The following is an 8,243-nucleotide window of genomic DNA, read 5'->3' as shown; positions in this document are numbered from 1 at the left end:
TGTGGGTCAGGCTGGTCTCAAACTCCCAACCTCGGGTGATCCGCCTGCCTCGGCCTCCCAAAGTGCTGGGATTACAGGCATGAGCAACAGCACCTGGCCTATAATGTATCTTTTTCATCTGGCTGCTTTTAGAATTTTTTTCTTTATGCTTGGTTTGCAGCAACTTGGTTATGATGTGCATGGGAATGGGTTTATTTGTTTATTCTGCCTGGATTTTATTGAGCTTTCAAATTTGGAAAAATGTTAGCTTTTTGTTTGTTATTATTTATTTTTGAGATGGAGCCTCACTCTCTCTCCCTGGCTGGAGTGCAGTGGCACAATCTTGGCTCACTGCAATCTCCACTTCCAGGTTCAAGCGATTCTCCTGCCTCAGCCTCCTTAGTAGCTGAGATTACAGGCACCCACAACCATGCCTGGCTAATTTTTGTATTTTTAGTAGAGACTGGGTTTCAACATGTTGACCAGGTCGGTCTCCAACTCCTGACCTCGTGATCCACCCGTCTCAGCCTCCCACAGTTCTGGGGTTACAAGCATGAACTGCCGTGCCCAGGTTTAGCCATTATTTAAAAATATACTTTCTTTCTTTCTTTTGAGATGGAGTTTTGGTCTTGTCGCCCAGGCTGGAGTGCAGTGGCTTTATCTCCGCTCACTGCAAGCTCCGCTTCCCAGGTTCACACCATTCTCCTGCCTCAGCCTCCCAAGTAGCTAGGACTACAGGCGCCTGCCACCATACCTGGCTAATTTTTTGTATTTTTAGTAGAGACGGGGTTTCACCATGTTAGCCAGGATGGTCACAAACTCCTGACCTCAGGTGATCCACCCGACTCGGCCTCCCAAAGTGCTGGGATTACAGGCGTGAGCCACTGCGCCCGGCCATATTTTTAAATATACTTTCTTAGCCCATGGCTCTTCTGAAATGTCAGTTGCATTACATTAAAATACTTGATGTGCCGCCCAGGCTGGAGCTTGTTGACTATTTGCTTTCTTCCATTAGGTCTTAGATCTCAAATTACGGCAGTAAGTTTCAAATTACATTATCTCCATCTCTTAGAATCTTTCTCCACAATCTCTCCTTTCTAGGAAGAGAATCTCCCCTAACACACTAGTTTAAGTCCACAAGTATGAACCAGAGAAGCTTATGTCCCACAGATCTCCCTGCAATTTAAACATCAGTGATTTCAATGTGAATAATGTGAAATTGTGAGCAGTTTATTATTTAATATACCTGGAGGTGTCTTGGATGATACTCATTGTTCTAATGAGGAGCAAAAGCTTCTAATGCCTTTGGTAAGAGGGAATTGGTTTTTAATAGTGTAAGAAGCAGCTGGAAGCCAGTGTGTGATATGGCGATGGATGAACTGGGATGAATGGGAGATTGGATATGTGACTCGGGATCATCCTCTGAGAAGAATCTATCCCGGTTTAATTCATTTGATCCAGGCAATTACCAGTCAATCTCACATACCATTCCCTTCTGTGTCTTAGAGACCCAGACAACACTGTGGAGAATAACAAGACCTTACTAAAAATGTCTCACTTAGGTTGTTTAGAGACTAACCTCAATTTCTGGAATATTATTTTTCCGATCCATGTTTGCTGTTTGGTTTTAATTTAGTTTTACTATCCTGGGAAGGCTGATCCTTATATATCTTTTGTTATATATTTGATCAATGTGGGGAGTTTTTGTTTGGTTTGGTTTTAGAACAGAAGCAAGGAAAGCAGGCAGCAAGGGACAAAAAGGACTCAATTTTATTATAGTAAAACGTATAACTCGGTGCTAACACTACCCTAAATCACCATAGTCTACCAGTTTAGGAATATGAAGAGAAGAGGTACACTAGATTTAAAGCATAGTAATCTCTATGTTCATAATGTCCCTTTCTCAGTTGGCTACTACTCTTATAACCAGAAACAGGGTACTTTTTTTTGAGGCTGCCTCCAGCAGAATAAGAATATAAATCAGGAGTTCTCCTTAATATGCAGTATGAAGATACAAGCTTGACATCATCCCATTCCCTGATAATGCTGAGGGGAGCAGAGAACATGCATTTCTTTGACCCTGAGTTCTGACAAAACTTGGCCTGGTATCTTTGAGACTTTGATGGGGATAGTGGTGGAATATGCCAAGGGAGGTTAGAGGGGTGGGTAGGTGAAGCTGTCATTTCAAAGCTGCAAGCACTTTTCTATTTTGTAAGAAATGGAGACTTCCATTTGTCTCTGAAGTAAGTATTCCTTTGTTCAAGAAAGGCCACCAACAGGGCCACTTAATAGTGTGACCATAAGCCGTAGGTTACCAAAGTAGATGGTTGAAACTGAAAAAGCTAAAATGTTCTTGAAGAAAAGGCAGAGTTGGAGATTCATCTATTCAACACATATTTATTAAGCATCTACCATGTGCCAGGCACTATTCAAGGTGCTAGACATGGCAGTGAAGAAAACAAACCCCCTGCCCTAATGGATCTTACACCCTAGTTGGGAGTAAAAGATAAATAAATAATACATAAAATAAATAAGCAAAAATACAGGATAACAGATATTGAGAACTGGTGTGGAGAAGAATAAAGCAAAGAAAAGGATTAGGGATCCAGGATGAAAGTGATCCTGGTGCCTTAAAACAAACAAAAGAGCAGGCATTGTGCCTATGAACTGTGGTCAACCATAGAAGATGGAGCTATTTTCATGCAAGACTTCTTAAAATAGGGGCCTCAGGGTTCTAGGTGAAAAAGTTGGGAGAAAGGGTCCTTCTCCTCACTTTTGCCTAAGATCTAGCACTTCTACAGTTCTTTGAAGACATGGATTACATTTTGGGGTCCCTATCCATGGTATCTTCACAAATACTAGTATAGTCTCCATTTGTGTCTGGGCAATGGAAACAGAATGCACCCTTGTAGTGGCTGCTAAACTGTAACTGTTAGTGCCTTGCTGGCCCTTGAGAATGTGTTAGAAATAACTTTTGACACTATTTGGGGGGCCTCTGAGACAGATGGACTTACTATAACTAGATGTATTAGTAAGAGTGAGACCTACAAAGTTTTGTAGAATTACGTAGGATAGATAGCACAGGCTTCCTCAAGATATGACAGGCAAGGAAGGGCCTGAAAGTTTGCATAAGTCAGCTATGAGGGACATTAAATTCCTAAAAATATCTTTAATGAAAGGGAAGTTTATGGCACACATACCATAGTCCCTATCCCACCATAAATATTTGGACATGATTTCCTTCAAATTGGACTGATACTCTGGGAGAGGCAATTGATCAAACAAAATTGCCCCCGTTGAACTAGAAATTGCTTTTTTGGGTGGTGCAGCACTATCAGTGCCTGACTTGGGGACAAATCAGGCTCTGAGCTGTTGCAAAAATGGCAACTTTCTAGGGGCAAAATAATTTGTGGAGAAGATGGAAGGTGCTTAAGGCCATGCACCAGGGATCATTGGTGGCTCTGGAGTTCCATATGCTTCTGTCTCCATGGCCAGTTACCTAGAGACTTGGGTTGGAACTGGTGACATCACAGTGACACCGAATACATGTTTGAATATGCACCGAGAGGGGGAAAAGCCTCTGCAAGTGTTGATCTAAGAGAAGCTGCTGCAGGGGGCAGTGCAGAAAGGGGAGATGGGATGACACTGGCAAAACAGGTTTAATTGGAATGGAGGGTTATTGTCAGTGGAGATTCATATTGCATGAGAAGTTGGAAGGTCCCCTGGAATTCTTGCTTTGAGTAAAGTTAATATGGAAGAGAAATAAGGGGTTAGGGGTGGTCTTAAAGACTCCTAAAAACAGCTTGAGGTCACAGAGCAAGCAACTGGAAGTGTAGTTCAGACCTTACATGAGGTGTGGATAGGTGGCTCACCACATGACCATGTCTATGATGCTAAATAATCTTGAGGTTGTGGACAGTTGGATCACCTCTCCAGTCAGAGGCTCATACAGGCCTAGGGTCTTTGCAAACCACCATGTCCATTTTGCTGTGCGAACGTTGGGGAGATGAACAAAGCAGATTGGCTGTAATGCCAGGTAAACCACTCTCTGGTGCTGAGAAAAACTAGTCTATGTGACAGGCAAAACCCACAACAATGCGAATATTCTCAGCCTCTCCATCTTTTCTATGCTCTGAGAAGACCTCTGTAATTGATAGCTGGAGTTCTCAGTACTCATGCAGATTGGGGGAATAAAGGACAGAATCAAAAGAGCTAAAATAAGCTTGGCCTGATTTACGTGAGAAGGACAGGAAGCTTCTTCTTGGAGAAGAGAAAAAGAATACATCCAAGAAGTGAAGAGAGCCAGGGAGTGACAAAGCAAGGGTCAGGCTTGAGAGAAAGTTTGAGGGTGTTTGGGGAGAAAGGAGAGAGACCAGCAGCAACAGCTATGCCATAATGTGTGGAACAAATAGAGAAGGAAGGAAGACAAGTTTCAGATGTTTTGCTGTGCACTAAGAATGTAAACACCTTTAGAGTTTTCCCAGAGACTGTAATAAAAATCTAAATTGCTTTTTAATGCTTTTGGCGATTGGATATGTTTCTTTTGAATGTGATATCATGCTGCCATGGGCCACAAAGCAGCTCAGCTTCATAAAAGTTATACTTGGGGGATATTGTCTGGGATTTGGGGCCTAAGGTACAGCAGTCAACTGTACCTTGTTTTAGATCATTGCTCTAGAACTGAGTCTAGCCAGCATTATCGGATTTATAGTGCAAAAAATACACCAGCCATATAAAGTATAAACTAGAGATATACTAGATACTAGACAGAGGTAAATGGCAGAGCCTCTTCTGAATCCCAATTTTAGTGAGAATATGATGTTTGAAACTAGGTGCACCTGATGGAAACCTGTATGTCGGCAGCATGAGGGTCTCTCCCCACCACAGACTGATAACAGCGGGATGAAGAAAGAGAACAGCTAAGGTGATTCCCAGAGGACAATAGAAAAGCAGGAAGCAGAAGCTGTGTAGGGGTTATATTCTCTTATTATGTGGCAGTTCCTCTGAATATTCTAGTAGGATAGCTGGGGTACACATCTGGCCCCCTTTTGCTTAGAAATGGACCCATGCAACTAACTATAGGGCACAGGGATCCAGAGGGCCCAGGCCTGTAACCCAGCTAGCTGACTGAGGCTCTGCCACTGTTCTCCTTATTTTCCTGAGACTAGACCTTTCTACCTTGTCTCATTTTCACACAGAGTTCCTGAAATGATCTGGTTTTCTGTCAGACGCACCAATGTCTCCTTCCTATATTTTCTTTTTCTTTTATTTTCTTTTCCTTTCTTTTTTCTTTCTTTTTTTTCTTTTCTTTTCTCTTTCTTTCTTTTTTTTTTTTTTCGAGACGAAGTCTCGCTCTGTCACTCAGGCTGGAGTGCAGTGGCGTGATCTTGGCTCACTGCAACCTCTGCCTCCCGAGTTTGAGCAATTCTCCTGTCTCAGCCTCTGGAGTAGCTGGGATTACGGGTGCCCACCACCATGCCCAGCTAATTTTCGTGTTTTTAGTAGAGACAGGTTTCACCATGTTGACCAGGCTGGTCTCAAACTACTGATCTCAAGTGATCCACCCACCTCAGCCTCCCACAGTGCTGGGATTACAGGCATGAGCCACCGTACCCAGTCACCTTCCTATATTTTCAAATTCTGCTACTGGTCCACTCCCCCAGTTCCCACCTACCCTTGACTCTCAAATGTTTGACCTGGAACTTGACTGGACCAGCCACACTGCTTGATCTCTGCATATGTTTCCCATGGTCTTTTGTGCTTCTCCAATAATTTCCCCTCCCTCTGGGCTCAGATCCCTTGTACTCTCAGTGGACTTCATAGCCAGCACCTCTGGACAGCATGATGTAATCTTATGCTGAAAGCCTTGACATAAATGGTATCCTCAACAATAGTGGCAAAAGGCCTTGTATGATGACATGCCACAGCTCCTCCTGTATGGGGGCTATGCTTAATGTAAGCTTATGGGATTTCAAAGATGAGAGGTCCCCCACTGGGACAGAGTCACTCTTTGTAGGTAGAAGGCAGGGATATGCCTGAACTGGCAAGATGAAATTTTCCATGTGAAGTGCTTGTCAAGAGATGTAAAGTAACAGACCCAGACAGAAAGCCTGAAAGCCATGACAGTCTTTTCTGGCTATAGCTGAGCTCTCCTGGGAAGGATGAAAGCAGGGTTGAACCCATAAGCCCTGAGAACATGCTTGCTGTAGTATAATCAGAAACTAATGCTGGGTAAGCTCAGTTGTTTTCATGTGTCCTGTCTCTATTTCTAATTTTCCTATAGTTGTTAATAAAGTCTCTTTGTAAATACCAGCCCACTTCAGTTGTGCTTATGGAAACCAAGGAAAAACATTTCTGTCCTCTCTGAGCCAGAGTTTCAGGAGTAACTTAAGGTGTCATTACCACTTATGGGGTACATAGTAGAGGTAGGAGTCCTAACCAAGATGAGAGTGCTGGAAATCTGTAGAATGAAGGAAGAAATAAGCAAGCAAATAGGATTGAATCATTAGTTTCAGAAAATACAATACTGTGTTTTTAAAATTTGTTCATATATTTGTTTTGGGAAATCAAATTTCTAATGGCTGCATAATACTTTATATATGAGCAATTTTGCCTTAGTTTATTTAAACATTCTGCTCCTGGTCATTTAGGATAGTCCCCACTTGTTTCTATTTTAATAGCAGTAAGATTGGTATAGGCCAAACAGTCCTCTAGTGTCACAAAAGTTTCCCTGTGCCAGTCTCACTCTTCATCACCAACCACATAATCAGGGAAACCCAAAGGTAACACATTTGCTGTAACTGAACCGCCAGTCTACAAAACACCTTTCCCTAGTTCTTCTCTATCTTGAAGTGATATGGTTTGTTTCTCTTCCCCAGATTTATTCTTGTGAACTTCATTTTTGGTTTCTGATCACTTGGCTTCCCTAATTTCCTAGGGTCATTATTAATGTGCTCTGCCCAGGTGCTGATTCCTTCTCAATCTGGAATCATCTACATATATTAAAGACAATGTTTTTCTTCCTCCGCCCTTCCTGCTCCACCCCTTAAATAGGGAAAGGGGTTGTCACAAAGGTTGTGGATACTCAGTGTATGTCTGAACTTGGGCACTGAAAGAGAGAGCGGGAATTACTCTAACACACAGTCATCCCATCCATCCCCTCCATGCAACCGTCAACAGTTTACCTTTTCACCTATGAGATGATGCAGAGTGTTATTCGGAATTAGAAATATTATAGACTATCCAGTTCAATTCCCTAACAGATGAGGAAAATGATGTGGCCAAGGTCTCTGAATGAATAAGTGGCAGAAACGAAACTGAATTCAGGTCTCCTAAAACCCACTACGTTTGGCTTGGAGAGTTCCGGATGAGAGCATGGGACTTGGTGGTTTTTGTTATTCATTCAATAACTATATTAAGCGTCTACATACTAGGTGCCAGGCAGTATTTTAGGAGCTGGGGATTCCGTGATGAAGGATGCAGGGGAGACAAAAATCTCTGCCCTTATGGAGCTTTCATTGCCAAAACTTAAGTACTTGGCCTCCCCATCCGGGACAAACTCCCAGGGACCTGGGTAGGAGCGGTAGGGTCTCGTAAAGGAGGGAGTCCCATCCTTTCCCAGCTCCGGTGATTTCTATAGCGAGAGGGCTGATTTACTGCAGAAACCTCCGTAGTGCCCTCCTCCTCCTGCCTCTGCACCGCCAGGCCCGGTGGGGCCGGCTCCAGAGCGCCACCGTGCCCCAGCTCAACTCTGGGATGATTAGCATCAGCTTCTCTACCCTCTCCGCTTTCCTGCGCACCGCTGGAGGACAGGGAGGCAGGACTCGACTTTAGCGCCATCCTCTGAGAAAGGAATGCGGGCTGGAAAAATCCTTCCAGGGCAGTCGCGCTGGGTCTCATAACCCGGCTAGGGGAGGGACGATCTCTCCCGGACTTGGAGGTTTATGCAGCAAACGGCTCTCTCATGCTTCCCTATTAAACATTGCAACCACACACTCTTTCCAGCCTCGGCCGAAGCCACTGCAGCGTCCCCTCTCCTCCCCCCACCTCGCTAGTCCAGACTCCACAGCCCCCACTGCAGCTTCCAGCCATCCTCCCTTTTTCTTCTCCACTTCCTGGTTACCATGGAGACACACGTCATTTACGTGCCGTGCGTCGCCTTGGAAACAGAGGAGCATCCGCGGCGCCGCCGGGAGACCCGCCTCAGCTGCTGCTGCCACACTCGCGGGCGCTGCCAGTTAATGGCCTGGGGGAGTCCCGAGTGC

This window comes from Mandrillus leucophaeus, unplaced genomic scaffold, assembly GCF_000951045.1.
Source record: "Mandrillus leucophaeus isolate KB7577 unplaced genomic scaffold, Mleu.le_1.0 Scaffold313, whole genome shotgun sequence".
NCBI classification, from domain to species: Eukaryota; Metazoa; Chordata; class Mammalia; order Primates; family Cercopithecidae; genus Mandrillus; species Mandrillus leucophaeus.
Note: the sequence above shows the minus strand (reverse complement) of the source record.